Raw genomic sequence first — 22314 nt, forward strand, 5'->3', positions numbered from 1 at the left:
TAGTGGAGGCCCTTTCTTTTACAGATGAAGAAAGCGTGGCCCGGAGAGGGCGGGGCCTCATCGGAGATCACACTGGTGATGGAGAGACCTGGGATTAGAAGCCGAATCCAGAGCTCTTCCTGATGAACTTCAACACTTGGGATGGATGAGTGAATGGATGGATGGATGGATGGGTGGATAGATCGATGAATGGATGGATGGATGGGTGAATGGATGGATGGATGGGTGGATGGATAGATGGATGGGTGGGTGGATGGATGGATGGGTATGTGGATGGGTGGGTGGATGGATGAATGGCGGGAGGGAGGGATGGATGGATGGAGGGATGGGTGTATGGATGGGTGGAGGGAAGGAGGGAGGGAGGGGTGGATGGATGGATGGGTGGAGGAAAGGAGGGAGGGAGGGAGGGGTGGAGGGATGGATGGATGGATGGATGGGTAGGTGGTTGGATGGGTGGATGGATGGATGGATGGATGGGTAGGGGATGGGTGGGTGGATGGATGGATAGGTGGGTGGGTGGATGGGTGGATGGATGGGTGGATGGATGGATGGTGGGAGGGAGGGAGGGAGGGGTGGATGGATGGATGGACGCACGGGTGGGTGGATGGATGGATGGATGGGTGGATGGGTGGAGGGAAGGAGGGACGGAGGGAGGGGTGGAGGGATGGATGGATGGATGGATGGGTGGGTGATTGGATGGGTGGATGGATGGATGGATGGATGGATGGATGGATGGGTGGATGGATGGATGGGTGGGTGGGTGGATGTATGAGTGGATGGATGGATGGTGGGAGGGAGGGGGGGAGGGAGGGGTGGATGGATGGATGGGTGGAGGGAAGGAGGGACGGAGGGAGGGAGGGGTGGAGGGATGGATGGATGGATGGATGGATGGATGGATGGATGGATGGGTGGGTGATTGGATGGGTGGATGGATGGATGGATGGATGGATGGATGGATGGATGTGTGGGTGATTGGATGGGTGGATGGATGGATGGATGGATGGATGGATGGATGGATGGGTGGGTGGATGGATGGATGGGTGGGTGGGTGGATGTATGAGTGGATGGATGGATGGTGGGAGGGAGGGGGGGAGGGAGGGGTGGATGGATGGATGGGTGGAGGGAAGGAGGGACGGAGGGAGGGAGGGGTGGAGGGATGGATGGATGGATGGATGGATGGATGGATGGGTGATTGGATGGGTGGATGGATGGATGGATGGATGGATGGATGGATGGGTAGGGGATGGGTGGGTGGATGGATGGATGGGTGGGTGGGTGGGTGGATGGATGGGTGGGTGGAGGGAAGGAGGGAGGGAGGGAGGGAGGGGTGGATGGATGGATGGACAGGTGGGTGGATGGATGGGTGGATGGATGGATGGGTGGAGGGAAGGAGGGAGGGAGGGAGGGGTGGATGGATGGATGGATGGGTGGGTGGTTGGATGGGTGGATGGATGGATGGGTGGGTGGGTGGGTGGATGGATGGATGGATGGATGGATGGATGGAATGAATGAACGGGGGCGGGGGGAAGCATTTATTAAAGGTTTCCTTTATGCCAAAACCTGTGCTAAGTGCTTGAGATATCAGAGAAAAGGGAGACAATCTCTGTTTTCTGGTCTAATGGAGGAGACATAACAGGCGGTCTTAGCTCCCAAGGCCCTTAGGGAGAGATATCAAACCAAGCTCATGTTCCCAGAGAAGCAGGGTAGGACAGTGAAAAGAGTCCAGAACTTAAGCCATGCCCCAATAGTCCTGGCCATGTGGCTTCTCTCTGAGCCCCTGTTGGCTCATTTGCAAAATGGCCAGGAGAGTAGTTGTCCAAATGCTTTGAAACAGTATTACCCAGTTCTTGTGGTTCCTACTGTGGTATCCTCCGGTAAAATGTTCCTTGACACTTCAGATTTGTACCAGGATGCCCACAGGGTGGAGAAACTGGAAGTGTCTATCCTGATGGAAGTCTGGAAGTATGACTCCCTGATGGACTATGCCCAGGACTAAATGCAGGGAGGTCACTTAAATCCTCTAGCAGATTGGAGGGAAAGGGAGCATGTTGTAGTGGGAGTTTAGAGGGGCCTCAAAGCCAGAAGGCCCTGGGTTCAAGTGCTGCCTTTGAGACTTCCTGGCTTGGTGATGGTAATAAAGTCACTTAGCTTGTCTGTTCCCTGGGTGAGTCTTATCACGAGAAGGTGGCAGATCTCAGGGCCCGGCCCTTACTTATTAGATGGCAAGCTCCTTTTCCATTTTGCCATTCTCGGTCCTTCCTATCCCCAGAATGTGCCCTGAATGTATCTCACTATTTCCAGGCTCTAGAATGTTATTGGATCCTAGATCCAGAAGTGAAAGAGACTCTAGAGGTTGACTAGTCCAACCTCATCAGAGCAGGAAACCAAAGCCCAGAAGGTTCAATGACCCCAGTCATACAAGGGGTGACACAGCCAGGGAATCCAGGCCTCTGCCTCTATACCCAGTGTTCTTTCCACTGGCTTGGGCTGACTTCCCCTTCTTCTCCCCTGGCCCCATTCTATGGATGCTGACTCTGTCTACAAGGTTCTCTGCACCTTTGGAGATGGTCTTGGAGAGAGTGGGCCCAGAGGCCAACGTTAGCGAGGCAGGTCCTCAGTGAACAGAACGTCTACAGTCAGGCCTGTTTTCTAAGGCTTTCCAGCCTGGCAGGACCTGAGAGACTTTTCTGCTTGTAGAGCCTCTGAAACCCAGGATCATCACCGTACTGTCCATGAGGTGGCTGTCTCAGAGCCAGTCCTTTGGGGGCTAAGGGAAAGCATCCTTAGAGGCATAGTTTCTGCTCTTCCTTCCCTTTCCTCCTCTAGTCTCCTCAGTAGAAAGGTGAGATGTGGGCCTCTGGGACCTGCTCAGGAGACTTGCCAGGGGATGGGGTTCTGTCCTCTCTATCAGATGGTATTTCCTCCTTAGGATGATGCACACTACACCCTGTCCCCAGCTCCCTTGGTGACATAGAACAACAAAATGGCACATCCAGACCATGTGCCAGCTTATCCAGGAACATATTATGCCCAGGTGATTGCTGTGTACCTGGCAAATGGGCCCCTGACCAGCCCACAAACATTACCTCCTCTCTTCTCTCTCCTCGCCATGGCCATTCCAGAAAGGGTCAGGAGGCAGCAGCGTTCATGTATCTGTACATTTATATCTATATCTATATATATATATCTATCTATATATATATATATATATATATATATATATATATTCATATCTGTTCAGATAACTTAGAACTCAAAGAGATCCTGGCCCTCTTTGAGGGTACCAGAGACAGGCCAGAGCCTGCTCCAAAAGGGACTGACACCCATCCTGCATCCTGGGCCTCCTTGTTCTTTTTGGGGTGGAGCATCCACTACCAGTCTGGAAGAAGACTGCTTACCACCCCCTGGGCCATCCTGCCCACTGCTTCCATAATCCAGAACCTTGGAATTCTGTCTCTGATCGCAGCCACCTATCCTTCCATCTCTCCTTTGTCCACGCCTCCTAACCCTATTTTTGTCCTCCCTTTGCATTCCCCTCATTCTCCTAGCCTATCACCCCTATTCTGGCCTCACTTTCCATCTTTCTCAGAGGTGACCCTATGCTTGACTAGCTTACTCAGATCCTATTCTCTGCCCTAGAATTCCTATTCTCAGTGACACTCCCAGATTACCCATCACCTGCTTTATCTATTCCTACTTCACTGTGTCAGCTGGCTACATGACGAATTTAAGCTAGCTAATCTCACATGGCCACCCTCTCCCTTGGGCATTGCAATGACTCAAGGTGATTCAACAAGCACTTACTCTGTGGATGGCAAGAAGCAGCTTAGCCCAGTGGAGAGAAAGTTAGCCTCCAAGCCAGGAAGTGTTTGGTTCGGGCACCACCTCCTACACAGACCAGGGGGTGGCCCTAGTCTCCATGGAAATGCATCATCAGTACTTGTCACCTGATGTTTGAGAGGGGATTTCTTTGCTGGGCATTTCCTACTACAGTGAAATCACAGGTCTGGACCCAAAAAACAAACGTTTGAAGCATTGGTGATACAAAAATGAGACCCCTCCCCTCAGTGAGCTTACGTCCTCCTGGGATTGGAGAAGGCACAAAACACAATCAATGACACCTAGCACTTCTGGAGCATTTTCAGATTCACAAAGCCTTTCAATGTATCCCCAGTATGTAGCACAGTGCCTAGTGCATGGTGGGTGGCTAGAAATGTTTATTGACTGATGGAATGGAAGCAAGGAAATCATTTAGAAGGTTTCTGTGAGAGTCCAGATGTGAGGACCTGAACCACAGCAGTGATTGTGTGAAGGGAGGGGAGAAGGGGATGGATGGAAGAAAAATTCATCCCATTCTTCACAGCAGCTATTCAGCCCCCTGCCCCCACCCATCAATCTCCTTTAGCCCCTCCTCCCTTCCCTTAATTCTTCCTCTAAGCAGAGGACCCCTCTTCCTACTTGACCCAGCTGCCTCTTCTTCCTTACTGAACACCTCCCAGTCCCTCTCCATCATGGTCCATTCCCTCCACCATAGCTTCCATCTCTCAAGAAGAGGTGGCCCCTCACCTCCCCAAGACCAACTCCCCTACTTATGCTTTAGGTTTCCTCGTCTCCCTTCTCTGGGACGCTGCCCCCATGACCCTTCTGCTTTTCCTGTCATCTGCATGCCTTCTTTACCCCTGGCTCCTTCCGTAACCCTACAAACACCCAGGTCTCCTCCTCTCTTAAAAAATGTTCCCTGGACAGAGCCCTCCTTTCAAGCTGTTGTCTCATGCCCTTTTTCCCTTTCATAGCCAGACTCCTAGAAAGGTTCGTGTGCATGTCTTGTCTCTACTTCTTCTCTTCTTACTTTTTTCTCAACTCCTTTAATCTGGCTTCCTGAGCTCACCATTCAACTCAAATGTTTTTTGTTTCTCTCCCTGCAGATATGCTCACATGACTACTAAAGCCAATGGTTTTTTCTCAGTTCTCATCCTCACTGACCTCTTGGTGGCTCGGGACACTCTTCTGGGTAAGTTCCTTTTCTCTTGTTTTCCACAACTCTCTCCTTCAGCTTCTGGTTCCTTCTGGTTCCTCTCTGCTGGGTCATCATCTTTCACTCCTCCACTGTGTGGGCTGTCCTGGCTTCTCTTGTCTCACTGCACTTTCTCTCGGTGATCTCAGCGGGCAAGGTACTCAGCCACCATCTCTATCTAAATGTCCCTCAGATCAATGTATCCCGTCCTAAGCTGTGTCCCAGACTAAACTATCACTATCATTTCCCCCAAACTTGCCACTCTTCCTAACTTCCTGATTTCTGTCCAGGGCATCACCGTCCTTCCAGTTCCCTGTTTTACAAGTTCTGAGTCATCCTTGTCCCCTTGCCCTCTTCCCTCCCTCTGATCCCACCAGGTGCCTGATCTTGTTTCCAGCTCCACAAATCTCTCCTCTCTCCCTTTCTCTCCCCTAGTTCAGGCACCTGTCATCTCTCAGCCTGGTCAGGCCCCCTGCTTCCAGTCTCCAAAATACCATTCCTCAAGCACAGATATGACCATGCCATTACTTTGCTCAGATATTTCCAGGGACTCCCCCTACTGCCCTGGGCCCCACTGCCAACTCCTAAAATGAGCGCTTGGCATTTTAAGCCCTTCACAAACTGGTTCCAACCTTCCTTTCCATCCTTATTATCCATTGTTCCCTGTCACTCATTCTTCATCCCAGCCAAGCCATATTTCTTGCTGCTCTTCCCACATGCCATTCCATTTCCTTTCTCCAAAAGCCTTTACACATCATTAGAAAACGCTTCTTCCTCCCCCTTACCCTTAGCATCCCTGATTTCCCTCAAAGCACAGCTCATTTGCCTTCATTTTGGAGATCTTGCTGAATCCTTGAGTTGCTAGTGTCTCCCCATCCAAAATTGTCCCATTTAATTTGGAGATGTTTTATATAAACTCATCTGTCTATGCGCTTTCTGCTCCAATAGAATCTACTGGCCCATTGTGGTGTTAATTGAGCAGAGTCAGGTAGAGAAGCAGTTTATACAGGAAAAAAATACCTTGTAAAGACCAGCAACTGGGGAAGACTTAGGAACTCTGGCCAAGACAGTCTCCAATCATGACTTTATAATAGCAGTACTTGACTTGGGTGCGGCAGTCAGTCTGATAAAGCCAATGAGCCCATAATAGAATGAAAAAGTTGTTGTTTAACTAATTAGAGGACAGGCTAAATTCCAGTGAGAGGGTAGGGAAAAGAAAATGTCATTTTTTTCTCATTCAAATTCAACAGTCATTGGTCAAGAAACACTTATTAAACACCAGCACTGGGGATACAAATACAAAAAAAAAAAGATGGCCCCTGTCCTCAGGGAGCTTATAATCTAATAGGAGAAGACATCCACAAGAAGAAGATGAAAATCTGGAGTGGTGGGGAGGTGCTCAGGGCAAGGGCATGATGACAGTTCAGAGAAGCCCAGACACAGGCAGTATAGCTGGTGGGAAATGGGGAGAAGACTGTGCTAAGCCCTCTCCTTCAATAGAGACCCTGGAGACCATGGTCCTGCCCTCCAGGTATAGTCCAATCAGAGTGGCGTAGGGTACTGATGAGATGTGAGGAGAAGTTGTGAGTCTAAGTTCACAGATCCCTACACTCTGTCCCTGATCCCCCTGGGGGAAAGGGCTGTGAACACCAGGTTATAAACTGCTACTGTAGAGGACCAATGAGGAGGCATATTACCCCCTTCCTGAGTAATGGACTCAAGATGCAGAATGAAATATTCATTTCTGGACAAGGCTGTTGTGAGAATTTGTTTTGCATGACTATGCATATTTGCTATAAGAATTTTGTTTTTCTTTTGTCTGAAGTGTGAGAGCAAGGGGCTTAGGATTAAAGTTAAGGCCATGCCTCTCCCCCAAAAGAAGAAGAAAAAGAATGAAAAGGGGGTTGCTGAATTTTTTTTAAATGAACAGAGGACAACAAAAGGCCAGAGGGAAGCACAGATACATAGGTTAGCTTTGAAGGTTATATGTTGAATTGATTATGTGTTTGAGGGGAAAAACAAGCTGTTTGTTATGGGGATTTTCAGGGCTAAGTACAGCCTGCTTTCTGTTCTACTTTGCATAGGAAAAGGCTTATTTCATTTGACATTTGTTTAGAATTTTAAAAAATTGAATTACTTTTAAATGGAATGACTTTCATTTCCATCTTGCATCCTTAGTCCCTTGACCTATGGCTGGCACATAATAGGTGTTTCAGAAACACTTGCTGATTGATTATACATGTGTGAATTACTTTGTCCAACCTGTAACTTGATGCTAAGGACTAAAATTTATTCCCAACTCTGTCCTCACATCCAGTAGTTGAAAGTAGTACTAATTGGGCTTTAAAAAAACTAAATTTTGATTCTTTTTTAAAAAGACAAATTTCTATTCATATTTCCTGTTTCTTACATCACAACAGTTGTCCTAAGTAACTCTTTTTGACCCCTCTCAGAGAGCCTTCCCATATGGTGAATAGTATTTTTAAAGAGGAAAAAATATCAGGACATCTGATGGATAGATTGAAAAAGTCTGAAAACATGTGCAATGCTTTACTTCCCCACCCCTTTACATGAAGGGGTGGGCTAGGGGTATCTTCTCGTCTCTCTTCATTCAAGTCCTGCTGGATGTTCATAATTTTGTTACATTCACTTGATTTTTAGTGTGTCATTCTTTCCAATTACATTATGTATTGTGTATATTGTTATCCTGGCTTGTTGACTTCACTCTTCATCCGTTCATAAAGATGTTTCTGTGCTTCTCTATATTCATCACACTTCATTTCTTACAGCATTGTAATATTCTATCACATTCATGTACCACAATTGTTTGAGATGGACATCTATGCTGTTTCCAATTCTTATCTATCACAAGAAGTGCTACTATAAATATTTTGGAGTATATGGGAACTTTTTGCTTGTCAACAGTTTCCTTGGGGTATAAGCCCGGTAACAGAGTGTCTAGTTCAAAGGATATGGACATTTTAATTTCTCTATTTGTATAATGCCAAATTGCTTTCCAAAATGGTTGTACCATTTCACAGCTCCACCAGTAATGTATTAGTGTGTCTATCTTTCACAACATTGACTGTTGCCATTTTTTGCCATTTTGGGCAATTTGCAGGTTATGAAGTGAAAACTTAGGGTTGGATTGATGTACATTTCTTTTGTTTGAGAACTGTTTATTCATATCTTTTGACCACTTAACTATTGAGGATTGGCTATTAGTTCTCTCTCTCTCTGTGTCTCTCTGTCTCTCTCTCCTCCCCCTCTGTCTCTTTCTTTGTCTCACCCTTTCTGTCTCTCCTCCCTTTCTCTGTCTCTCCCTCTCTCTGTGTGTATCTCGCCCTCTCTGTATCTGTTTCTCAATTGTGTTTCTTGGAGAGTCCATTCATCCTAATTATTTCAACTACTCCCTCTAAGTGGCCATCACTTCTCCATTGATGATGCCTTGATCTCTACATCCAGCTCAGTTCTTTTGCCTGTGCTCTGATCATACATTTCCAGGGGCCTTTCCAAGGGATTTTTATTTGGCTACCTCATCATCATTCCAGATCATCATCTTCTTCAAACCCAGCTTCACCTTCAAAGCTCCCAGTCTTTGTTGATGGCCTCACTATGGCCTCAGCTTCAACAACTCTGAGTCATCTTTGATTCATCCCTTTGTTTTATTACCAGAGTCACAGTCAGTTACCAAGTCCCATTGATTTTCCTTTTGAAATTTCTCTGGGGCCCTTCCCTTCTGCTTCATGCCCACTGCCACCACCCTAGTCTCAGTGGCGGCTCTTATCGGCTCATCCTGCATAGCAACATCTCCACCCTCCAGTCCTTCCTTCTCATCACTGCCAAAGCAACACTTTGGTTATGTCACCATTTGACTCCCCATCCTTCCAACCCCCAAAATCAACATCTCATTCTGTTGCTACCAAATCAAACTAAAGCTTTTCTGGACAGTGTCAGGACAGCCAGTAAGACAGAAAGTATTTTTTAAGCGCTTACTATGCATCAGGAACTGTGCTGAGCCCTGAGAATACAGAGACAACAACATTCCCTACTCTGACGAACAAGATACACAGGGGATAAATTGGAGATCATTTCAAAGGAAAGACACCCAAATTAAGGAGGACTAGGAAAGGCTTCTTGCAGAAGGTGGGATTTTAGCTAAGACTTGGAAGGAGCCAGGAAATAAGGAGGACACTGACAGAGAAGGTTCCATGATCTCTGATGCTGGGATACCTGGGAGAATAGCAGAAACTTTAGAAGGTATTGTTAAGAAGAGGCACATCAATGAACGACCTTGCAAGGACTCTGTGTGTTCTGTTCCCAAGATTTCCAGAAGTTCATTTCATAGTTTAATCCCCGACATTGATAGTTTCATAATAATACGAATAATTGACAATGGCTCTTTAAGGTTTGGAAAGCACTTTATCTATAAAATGGAGATAGAACTCCTGGCACATAGTAAGCACTTAATAAATGCTTTCTCTGTCTTTGTCTGTTTTTGTCTCTATTGAGAATTGATGAGCAGTGATGTGGGCACAATGGCACACAGTCATTGCCCAGTGTTCTCAGGTTTCCGGGAATTTTGACCTTGAAAGAACTACCTTCTAGCTCAGAAAATTGAGGAAATTTGGCCAGGCCCAGGTTGGTATTTGTCCTGGCAAGGCAGGTGGGAGTCCTGGCCCTCTTGCCACTGAATGGACACAAGAGTAGGAAGAGAGACGAGATGGGTGTTGGGGTAGAGACAGCTAGAAGCCCAGTATCACTAGATTATGGAGTACCCAGAAAGGAGTAAAATTTTAAAAAGGCTGGGAAAGTAGGAAAAGGCTGGGTTCTGAAGGGCTTTAAAGGCCCAATGGGAGTTTATTGAGTAGGCGAATGATGTGATCAGACTAGGGTTTTAAGAAAATTCCTTTTGAAGCTGGAGGATGGACCAGCATGGGGAGAGACTTGAGGCAGGAACATTAACCAGCAGGCTACTGCAATATTCTAAGAGAGAGGTGCTAAGGGCGTGCACCAAGATGGTGAGAGTGTCAGAAGACAGAATGGGACACAGACAAGAGATATCAGCAAGTTGGAAATTACGGGGTTTGGCAACAGATTGGACATGTGGGATGAGTCATTGAGGGATCAAGGATGATCCCAAGAGCATGAGCGATAAGGAGCATATTGGTGCCCTTGATAGTAATAAGGAAAATTTGGAAGGGGAGAAGGTTTGGAAGGAAAGATGATAAGTTCAGTTGTCTACACGACATCCAATTTGAGATGTTCAAGAGATGGCCACGTCCTTAATCTTACCATTACCCCCAAATATACCATTTCCATATTCATGAACTCTGAAATTCCCTTATCTGATCATTATCATTTATCATTCCATTTGGCCTCTCCCTCAAGACCCCTCACCATCACCTCCAATTGCTCCAACCACCACTTCTGTCCCAGGTCATCACCTGCACTTTCTACACTCTCCTCCCTTTCCCATCTTGACCCAGTCAAACTGGTTCAACTCTATGTTAGCCTCTAAACTTGAATCCCTTTCCCCCCTCCCCTTCACCCTGTCAGCAAATGTCTAGCCAAACCTCTACTTTGAATCGCTCCCACCATCCACTGCCTTCAATCCTGCTGACATGGCGTTGCACAGGTTTGGAGGAAGTCATGAACCCGTATAACTAACTACTCCCTCTTCTCTAGGTGTTTTTGGGAATGATTTTCTCCTAGTTCTCTTCCTACCTGTCTGACTGCTTGTTCTCAGGCTCCTTTGCTGGATCACGTCCACAAACCTTGGGTGCTCCCCAGTGGTTCTTTTTGTTCCTCTATAGGATCTCACTTAGCTCATCAGCTGCCATGAGTTCCATTACTATATCTATGAAGATGATTCTTAGATCTATTTATCCTAATCGCTATCTATCCTAACTTCTATTTGTCCTAATTTCTCTCCTGACTTCCAGTCTCCCAAGACCAATTGCTTCTTCATTGGAGGGGAGTCAATTTTTGAGAAAGCTTTTTGTACTTTGATAACTTGAGCATATGCATAGCTAGAGAGGAATTTAACAAGGAAATGAGTCTGTAAGCTGCAGAGAGATGAGGGAGTAATCAGATCCATTCACATACTCCCGCTTGTATCCAGCTTTATCTGGCATTAGAGGGCTCCTAGCACCGCATACCTTAAACACATCCAATAGATCCCAGGACACATGGGAACCCCCTCCTCCCTGCCTTACATATATGTTAGCTGTAGACCATAGACCAATAAACCTAACTTCAATTCCTGGCAAAATTCTAGAGTGCGTCAGAAAAGGGATGGTTAGGAACTATCTGGAAAAGGAAACAGTGAACACAAAGCACTGTATAGCTTCCTCAAGCACAGGACAAGTCAGACTAACTCACTGCCTTTTTTTTGAATTGGATTACTGAACTGTATAGACCAGTGGTGTGAAACTCAAATAGAAATGGGGTGCTAATCTGTACATAAAGATCCCCGTTGGCCACGTATTGGCTTAGTTTTAAAATGCAATGTTATCTGTGTTTTATTAGACTTTCAGTTATTTATTTAGCTAAATATTTCTCAGTTACATCTTAATTTGATTTGAGTGGCATTCAGGCATGATGCAGGCTGCATCTTTGACACCGCAGGGGAGGCTGCCCAGATTTTAGCAAAGTAAGAAAGGATCTTATTCTTGTGGAAGATGGGGAAAGGCAGACTAGATGAGAGGACACTGAAAAGCACTTGGAACATGCTGAGTGATGGTGCTCAGAGAAGTCACTCTTGGTTTAATGCCATTTTGTCAGGAAGTCTACATTATAGTGCCCCAGGGATCTGTGCTTGGCCTTATGCTTTTTAACACTTCTCTTGAGGACTCTGGCAACATATTTATCAGATTTACAGGTGGCATAAAGCTGTGAGAAAGAGATAATACACAGAGCCTGAGGGCTCTGAACGAAGCTTTTTATACTTCCCAACTCTGTAAGCAACCTCATGGATGTAAACAATTTTTTGATGTCAGACATGATTTTAGGGGGAAATTAATTTTGTTGTTAAAGCCATCTTGTTTTCCTCAGAAATATTCTCTTGCCTTGCTGTGTTGTACAGTGCACTCTCCAGATGATGCTCCGGTTGAATAGGTCCCATGATATCTACAGCTAAAGTGTATTCTACAACATAAACAAAGAAGCCTTCCCTCTCCAACAGTAACAGGCCTTGGAAATCCAATTATAAAGACAGTGGACTGTATTTACTGTGTTGGGACTTAATGTGCATTTCTGTATTTCTACTACTTACCCAGTCTCCAGGCTCTTTGCTCAATTTTATGATCAGTTTTAGTGGCTTCAAAGATGTTCGTCTTCTAACTAGTTGTGTGTTTATTCATCATGGAGGAATACTATTTATTTAACTTAAAAAACTTATAGATGATAAAACGTTTGAGACAATTACATTAAATTCTAGTTTGAAAACCTAAACTGTTACATATGCCTTTATATGGTGCTTTCAGGTTTGCAAAGGACTTCACATGTTATCTCATTTGAGATATATAAGCTATATCAGGGTTTGGGGATATCAGTTTTTTCATTGTATTTGCCAAAATGAATGAAGGCGAGAAATAATAGTTATTACGGAATCTTAACTTCCACACAAAGATTGTTTACCTTTGAGATTTCTGCTCCCCCGTTCTAATGCAGAAAACCCTGCCTCCCCCTAGTAGTGACAGTAAGAGATGTACCAGCCTCAGGGTCAGGTGCCAACCCAAAGCTGATCTCATCTGCACACATTTCCTTGTTAGTTCTGCCTTTGTTGAGTTTGAACTAAATTTTTTTTTCACTGAAAAGAAAGTAGCTTTATTGGTGTATGAGTTGTACTGGAGACAGTCTAATGACCTTAGCACATAGTAGGCACTTAATAAATGCTCGTTGATGTTGACTACCCACAGCAAGTCCGTCTCCCGAAAGTTTTGAACACTCTGACCTAAAAGGAGCTGTCTTTTCTCAGTATATTTGTAGCATGTACCTAAATCGGGTTAAAGGCAGTAATCATGGGCTTGAGGTTTCCGGGTGCGCTGCAGGCTGCCTCAGGAAGGAAAAGTAAACAGGTGGCAAAGAATATTGGCAACGAAGGACTATCACCTGTGCTGCTGAATTTGTTAGCAGGAATTTAAAAGTAAGTGGCATGGAAAGAACAACTCACCCAAGATAACCTGTGGTAGGACATCCATTAGTAGTACATGTGGGAGGTGGGTTATTCCTTTTGCAAACAATAGGTTCAGTTTCCAATAAGATGGATACATACGAATGATGGAAAAGTATAATTTGGAAGACAAAATTGGCTCCACTTTTGAAGAGGAAAGTCAATGTCATAGATATCAATGGGCTCAATTTACAGGTGAAAATAATTGAGGCTTAATGAAATATAGCAATTTGTCTAGGGTCTCACAGTCAGCAAACATTAGGGACAGGATTCAGACTTGGACCCTTTGGGCTCCGGGTTCAGCATGTTAGTCATATGTCCCCTGGCATATTTCCCTATAGTCACTGTGGGATCATAAGACTTCGTGCATGAAGGATCCAGTCCAGTTAAAGAACCATCCAGTCTACTCCCGGAAGCTATGTCTGAGAAGAAGAACATCCCAAGAGAACGGAAGTTACAAAGAGGAAAATTCAGGTTTTAAATATGTGGAGCCAGGCAGGTTCTGTAAACACACCATCTTCAGCCTTGCTCTCACTGGCTTGTTTCCTCAGTAAGAATCTCCCCAGATTCTAAGCAGTCTAGCAAGAGTGGATAGCTCAGAGATTATTAACGTTACAGAAATTCTTTCTCATCATTCTCTCCCTCTCCACTCCCCACCCCTTCACCCCCTACCCCTCTTCACATATACATACATTAGACCGAACCTAAACTATAAAGTTACAGGCTTGGGCATAATGAATGGTCATATGCTTTAATAGCAATTTCAAAGAGCATGGCAGCATCAGAGGACTTAGAGGCCTCTATGGCTGCCTCCAGGGATGAGAGGGTTTAATCTCTTCCCCAGCCCTTACATCTCTACCCACTGGTCAGAGGGGAAACAGGAAGTGAAGCTGTCAGATGGGCAAAGAGGAACAGAATCCTCCTAGACCCAGCTTCAGGGAAATGCTGTGTCTTGGATTCCGGTTGTCTCACCAACCAAGGCAGTTGCTGATTTCCTACCAACGTCCACTGCAATCCATTCTCCCTGGCACACTCGATCATGTCTCTGCCTACCATATCAGGCAGCAGTGCCCAGTCCTCTTTCTCTTCTGACTTGGCCACATCAAAGTTCCTTTCAAGGCCATGAGCTTTGAAAACTTGGGCAATGCTGGATAATGCCTGCTCCTCCAAGTCACCATGGCAATGTCCCTGGGGCAGAGTGACATCATTAACACTTCTCAACCAGTAGAGCTGTCCAGCTAGCAATGGGCTGCCTCTCCAGGTCATAGGGCCCCCCCGCCCCGCCCACTGGAGGTCTGCAAGCAAAGGCTGAGTAACCATTTAGTGGAGAGGTGAGAGGGGAGATCTTTTTTTTGGCTAGAGGTTGGACTACATGGTCACTTCAAAATTCTGTGGTTTAGTTATCAGAATTGCAGGTGACTCCCAAAGCAGTGGAGGCACAAATGATGACTTGTCTTCAAGAAGGGACCTAAAGTAGATCCTTCAAGATGAGTATTATTGGAAGAGTAGGCATACCAGTACCCTAATATGAATGAGACATTAAAAGACTCAGAAGAAGGCTTCTACCATGTTGGATGACATCCATCTAGAAGATGGATGGAATGATGTGGATAAGAATTTGGTAGGATAAGACAGGAATGAAATAAGCAAGGGCCTGCCCCTATGGTGGGAATGCCCTCACGTGGGAGATCCTGAACCCTTCTCTTAGGGCTCAAGTGATATGTTGTGAGCACCTGAAAGAGACACAGAGAGAAGGGCAATTTGAAGACCTGAGAGAAAGTCACCAGAGGTTAGGGAGGGCTTTGTGGAGAGAGAATCTGAGTATGGCTTTAAAAGATGTGTAGGAATTCAACTGACTTGGTGGTGGTGGAGGAGTTATCTGAGGAAGAACATCTGATCTAGAGGTCAGAAAGCAAAGAGCACTCCAGTTCAGCTGTGGTATTCACTGTAGAGAGGGAGTGATATGAGAGAAGAGGGTACAGGTACCTCAAATACTAAGAAAATGGGTTTTAATTTATTCTGCAGGTGATAGGGAGCCACTGAAGATTTTTGAGTAGAAGAGTAGCAAGGCTAGCATTACAATGAAGAGAGATTATTTAGGCAGCAATGTGAAGGGTAACTTGGAAGAAGGAGAGGGCAGTGACAGGAAGCTCTGTTAGCAGGAGGCTAGCCACCTGAGGGGATAGGAGGCATATACTGGGCTGGTGGTAGCTGAATAGGGCAGGGACCATGGATGTGGGAGATCTTGCCGAAGTAAACTAGAATGTAAGCTTCTTGAGGGCAAAGACTTTTTCATGTCAACACCCAGGATGATCTTTCTTACATAGTTCTTTTGTGAACTCTTCTGCTTCTGTTAAGTCCCTACCATTTCTGTCATTTTTCATGGTCATTTTTGCATGAAACATTCCCTTGATATCTTTAATTTTCTTGAAGAGATCTCTTGTCTTTCCCATTGTATTGTTTTCTTCTGTTTTTTTTCACATTGCTCATGTTAAAAACAAACAAATAAACCTTATCTCTCCTGGCTGTTCTCTGTAATTCTGCCTTCAGTTGAATATATCTTTCCCTTTCTCCTTTCCATTTCCCTTTCCGTCTTTCTTCAGCTATTTGTAAAGCCTCATTAGACCACCATTTCACTTTCCTGCTCTTCTGTTTCTTTGGGATGTTTTTTTTTGTTGTTGCTGCCTCCTGCACAATATTGTGAACCTCTGTCCCTAGTTCTTCAGGCACTCTGTCTACCACGTCTAATCCCTTAAATCTACTCGTCACTTTCACTTCTTATTCATTAAGTTTTAGGTCTTATATAACTATACTATCTCATAGTTTTCCCTACTTTCTCCAATTTAAGTCTCAGTTTTGCAATAAGAAGCTCATGATCTGAGCCAGTCAGCACCAGGTCTTGGCTTTACTGACTGTATAGAGCTTCTCCACCTTTGGCTGCAAAATATTTAATGAATATGATTTCCGTATGGACCATCTGGTGATGCCCATGTGTAGAATTGCCTTTTGGGTTGTTGTATAAAAGAGTGCTGTGACCAAGGAATTACCTTGACCAAACTCTATTAGTCTTTGCCCTGCTTCATTTCATATTCCAAGGCCAAAGCTGCCAGTTATTCCAATTATCTTTCAATTTCTTACTTTAGCATTCCAATCCCCTACAATGAATGGGACATCTTTTTTGAAGTGTAGGTCTTCGCAGACTTGATCGACGTTGGCCTCTTCAGCATCAGTGGCTGGAGCACAGACTTCTATTACTGTGACGCTGAATGATTTCCCTTGGATTCAAACAGATACCATTCTGTCACTTTTGAGATAATACCCGGCACTGCTTTTCTCACCTTTTTATTGACTATGAGGGCTGCTCCATTCCTTCTAAGGGATTCTTGCCATAGTTGTATTTGTAGCAATCATCTGAATTAAATTCACCCATTCCTATCCATTTAAGTTAACTGACACCCAAGCTGTGGATGTTTATCTTTCCATCTTCTGTCTGACCACCTCTAGCTTACCTTGGTTCATGGATCTTACATTCCAAGTTTTTATGCAATATTGACCTTTACCGCATCAGACCTTTCCTTTTGGCACCAGATGCATCGGCCACTGAGCTTCCTTTGGGCTTTGGCCCAGCTGCTTCACTAGTACTGGAGTTACTTGTAGTTGTCCTCCACTCAAGCTATAATTAAGGATGTTGAAAAAAATATCAACGATCTCAGATATTCAGATGATCCCACTCTGATGGCAGAAAATGAAGAATTAAGAAGCCTCTTGATGAGGGTGAAAGAGGAGAGTGTAAAAGCTGGCTTGAAACTTAACATAAAAATAAAAAAAACCCTAAGATCTTGGCAACTGGTCCCATCGCTTCTTGGCAAATAGAGATAGAAGAAATGGAAGCAGTGTCAGATTTTATATTCTTGGGCTCAAAGGTTACTGCAGACGTTGACTGCGGCATGAAATTAAAAGACGCTTGCTCCTTGGAAGGAAAGCTATGGCAAATCTGGACAGCATACTAAAAAGCGGACGCATTATCCTTGCCAACAAAAGTCCAGATAGTCAAAGCTATGGTTTTTCCAGTAGTAAAGTAGGGCTCTGAGAGTTGGACTATAAGGAAAGCTGAGCACTGCAGAATCGACCCTTTCAAATCGTGGTGCTGGAGAAGACTTTTGAGAGCGCCTCAGACAGCAAGGAGATTGCATCAGTCAATAGTTGGAGACTTAGATACTTAAATACAAAGGTATTTAATTATATACATGTTTTTACTTCCTGTAGAACATCAGCTCCTGGAGGGCAGGGTTTGTTTGTTTTTGTCTTTCTATCCTTAGCTCCTATCACAGTGCCTGGCACATAGTAGGTGTTTAATAAAAGCTTTTTGAATTGCTCTGAGTTGACAGACTGCCCTCCAAAGTCCCTTCCAGCTCCAGACTGAGGCTGCTATTATCCTGTGATCGGCTCATTTGTGCTTTTTGCTTTTGGGTCAGTGAACTGTGACCATTGTCCCACACCTCTATGGGAACTTTTATGGCATTGGTTTGATATATGGAGTCCTTTTCATCTTCAAAGCATGTGAGAAAATTACACCATCTCTTACATCCTTATGAGACAGAAAGGATTGACTTATTTTATAGATGGCAGAACTGACGCAGCAGGAAGGTCAGTGAACGAGACAATGTCAAAGCAAGGCTCAGAGGCAGGGTTTCGGGTCTCGGGTCCTGAGAGGCCTCTGTGTCCCTGTCTGGAACATTTATCTGTCTTCCTTCGGCTTGTGACACTTCTTTACACCAGTGCTTTGTGGCTCTGCCATGCTGCCATGGACAACTCAGTCTTTCTACTGAGACAGATCTCACACCCTCCTTTCCTTGGGAGACAACTGCACAAGTTTCTGTTCTTCAGCTCTTTCACTTTCTTCAGTGCCTCACCATGATGGGGAAGAGAGGGTAGATTCTCAGAGCCTGTGCCTGGGAAGCCCAAACTCCAGGTCCTACCAATCTGGGCAGGCTTTGAGTGCAAGGGACAGTGGCACCATCTGAGCACCAGCCTAGCTGAGAAGCAGGAGGTTCATTCTAAGAACACTGTCTACCAAGGGATGGACTCAAAGAATCAGAAATTTAGAGTTTCCATTACAAATGGGTAAATTGAGGCATCACAGAGGTTCAGTGACTTGCCAAGGGTCACACAGCTAGTAAATGTCAGAGGCGGGATCTGAACCCTGGTCTTTTGACTCCAAGTCCAGCATTCTATCCACTATACCATGGTTGCTCTTGGTCATTGCCCCTTTGCTGGTATGATATCAATTTAGTGATTATACTCCAGGGAATGCCTATTGATAATTGGCTTTGGCTTAAGTACACCCTATGGAGTATAGCTAGAGATGGCTCTTTCCAGTGACCCATTTCTCTTGCTCCTGTGGAATATGTGGCAAGTAGCTCTCTCTCCCTGGGATTTCCTGCAGAAATGGCTACTTTGAGCACATGGTAGTGGGCACATGTCCTACTAGGGAAGCGTGGGCCGGGACTTTGGGCCCCTCGTTGCCTATGTTCCTTCACTGAACATAGGTGACTGAGCAGTGATCTTGAGATGGATATGTCCATACTTGGAGGTAGCCTCGTGAGTCTGGAGCTCCTAGGTCCCTCAGTGGCAGTTGCACTGTGGATGTACCCCTTACATCCCTTATACCATTTCTTGGAGCAGAAGACAACCAACAGGACGGTGAATCTAACTTGGTTTGCTCAAGGACCAGGCCTGGAGGGCAGCCATGCAGAGCGCAGTCCAAGACTGAGATCCATTCAGCACAGGGCTCCCACAGTGCTTCAAGTTTTGATGTTTAAAGTCTTAACCTCCCTGGAGAGTATAACAGTAGTTCAAAGTTATCACTTCACATTTAAGTTGCTTGTCGGCTGGGAATCTTTTGTGGCTTCAGCTTTTCTTTTGTGTGTGAGAAATAAATAGCTGTCCTATGTCTGATTTGCATCGTACATTCAGGACTTTCTACTTCCCCTTTTGGGGACATCCTAAACATGAGTCAACACTAAGATTTAAATTATTTCCCTGCAGCTCCAGGGGGTATAAGAACCAGAGAGTTAGAAAAAGGGCCCAACTCCCTAGATACCAGGCTTCTTCTGGGCTGAACCTGATCCATCAACATGGGTCCAGGGTTAGAAACAGGAGTATGCTGTTTAATGCAGCTCCAGAGAGATGATTGTCAACTTTTCAACAGGAGCATTTACACTTCACAAGTCAGCAAATGCTACAAATCAGGGCTTGATTTATTGTTTTGTGGGTTGTATAGACTTAAGAAGATGATGGAGAAAGTGTCAATACTGTGCATTAAAGTTAAAAGTACATCATACTGGGGCAGCTAGGTGGTGCAGTGTGTAGAGCACCAGCCCTGGAGTCAGAAAGACCTGAGTTCAAATCCGGCTTCAGACACCTGACACACTTACTAGCTGTGTGACCTTGGGCAAATCACTTAACCCCAATTGCCCTACCTTCCCCCCTCCAAAAAAAAAGTATATCACATGTACATTTTTTTCTGGAGAGCTGAATGTTAAACACTTAGCAGCATATCCCTGGTTAGAAATCTTGACCTGTATTCAGTCATATGTGTATGGGATTAGCTTTTAGCTCAGCCCACTGGTCTATAGTGAATTTATACACAGGTATTTGTACACGTGGATATGGGTGTAGGCCCTCAAGGTCTTCATTTCTCTTTCTCCTTTGCTATGAAGATTTAATCAGCAACATTCTATTACAACAATATGTTCATTTTTTAGCCTTCGGGAATTACAATAGACCCTTAGGTCCCTCCCCCTCCCCCCGGCCCCTACTGCTTTATAGAGTTTATATGAAATGAAAAGTTAGGAGTATAACCACACTTGCTTAGAGCCCCCAGTGTGGAAAATTCTCAACATTTAGGAAGAGATTTGTCTCTTTGCTTTAGTTTCAATTTCTGTTTATCTCTAGCTTACCCCTGGACTTTTAATGGTTGAGGCAAAACTTCAGGTTCTTGGAAATGTTGGAGATGAAGAAATGAGCAGAATGTGCTACGGGGTCTGTTTAATGGACAGGCACAGAGAGAGGAGGATGGCGGAGGAGAAGTCCCTTCTCATAGCTCTTGAATGGGTAGGTCCAGCTTCAGTCCTCTGCCGAGATGTCCGGAAAGCCAACGATCCTCCCAAATCTATGCATTTTCTGCTCCAGTTTGGTCCTCCTTTGGTTTCTCCTTTCAATAAGTCCTAGACATGGCTGGGTAGCATGACCCCAGGGCTGTTGCTGCTGAGCTGGTGAAGTCCCCACTTCTCAGTTGGTCTCTTGCTCTCTAATTCTCTCCCTCTCCAGAGACATTGAAATCTCCTGCTGGTTCAGAAAGACTCTCCCCACCTTCAGTTCTGATCCCTCCATAGCTTCCTGTCTTCATGAGCTGGGAGGAAATACAACTCTCAGTTTTTAGCAGCTTAGACTCCCCTCACAAGGTCTGGTCCAAGCTTTGCCAGAATGTCTGTTGCAATGGGATGTTGGGAAGGCAAGGATGGGGTGGGATATGCACCTCCTGGTGCTGGGGCACCCACAGGGATGGATTCATAGGTCCATTGGAGTGTTTCCTCTCTTATTTGATTTGTCATTACCTGGGTTAAACTCCTCTGGTATCTTACAAAAAGGAAAAAGCTCCCTCTCTTTAGTTCCAGGGTTGTGCTATCTGAAGGCATATCTGCTTTCGCTTACTTCAGCTATATTGAGAGAGTGGGAGGGAACAAAGCCTGAACTGGTGGCCAGGTAGGTCTGGAATTGGTTGGTCATGCTACTTTCCTTGACTTTTCATCTAGAAAAGTACAGGGGTGCCCCAGCTAATGGAAGGCTGTGGAAAAGTCCTAGGAAGGGATGCCTGACAGGAGGCTGAGCCTCCTGAAATGGTGGGAGTTATCTTCAGAGAACTCTCCTGCCAAATTATTTTCTTTTTTTTCTTTTGAATTTTCATTTGACTTTATCTTTGTAGTCTCGTAGTATTTTATTTTTTCCCCAGTTACTTGTCAAGATAATTTTTAGCATTCATTTTTACAAGATTTTGAGTTCCAAATTTTTCTCCCTCCCTCCCTCTCCTGTTCTGAAAATGGTAGGCAGTTTGATGTAATTTATACATGTGCTACCATGTAAAAAATATTTCCATATTAGTCACAGTTGTGAAAGAGGAAACAGATTTTTTAAAAAACAAGAGAAAGAATGAAGTAAGTGAAAAAGGTATGCTTTGATCTGCATTCAGAGTCCATCAGCTCTTTATCTGGATGTGGATGGCATCTTCCTTTTTGAGTGAGTCCTTTGTACTTGTCTTGGATCATTGTGTTGCTGAGAAGAGCTGAGTCATTTATACTTGATCACCACACAGTATTGCTGGTATTGTGTACAATGTTTTCCTGGTTCTGCTCATTTCACTTTGCATCAGTTCATACAAGTCTTTCTAGGTTTTTCTGAAATCTGCCTGCTCATCATTTCTTATTGCACAAGAGTATTCCATGACATTCAAATACCACAACTTGTTCATCCATTCCCCAATTGATGGGCATCTCCTCCATTTCCAATTCTTTGCCAGCACAAAAAGGGCTGCTATAAATATTTTTGCACATGTAGCTACTTTTCCCCTTTTTATGATCTCCTTGGGATACAGACCTAGTAGTGGTATTGCTGGATCAAAGGGTATGCACAGTTTGGTTGCCCTTTGGGCAGAGTTCCAAATTGCTCTCCAGAATGGTTGGATCAGTTCACAACTCCACCAACAGTGCATCAGTGTCCCAATTTTTCCACATCCACTCCAACATTTATCATTTTTCTTTTTTGTCATATTAGCCAGTCTAATGGGTATGAGGCAGTTATCTCACAGTTATTTCAATTTGCATTTTTCTAATAAAATTATTTAGAGCACTTCTTCATATGCCTATAGATAGCTCTGATTTCTTCATTTGAAAGCTGCCTGTTCACATCCTTTGATCGTTTGTCAACTGGGGAATTTGCCAAATCATTCTCAAACAAATTTCAGGATTTGCCATCACTCCCTGCTGAGCCCACTTGGGTCAAGGGTCCATGCTTAGACGTCCAAGCACGAGTCCATTTTAGCTCCTTCCTCATCTGCCTCCAGGAT

The sequence above is a fragment of the Trichosurus vulpecula genome, chromosome 6, assembly GCF_011100635.1.
Source record: "Trichosurus vulpecula isolate mTriVul1 chromosome 6, mTriVul1.pri, whole genome shotgun sequence".
Taxonomy (NCBI): domain Eukaryota; kingdom Metazoa; phylum Chordata; class Mammalia; order Diprotodontia; family Phalangeridae; genus Trichosurus; species Trichosurus vulpecula.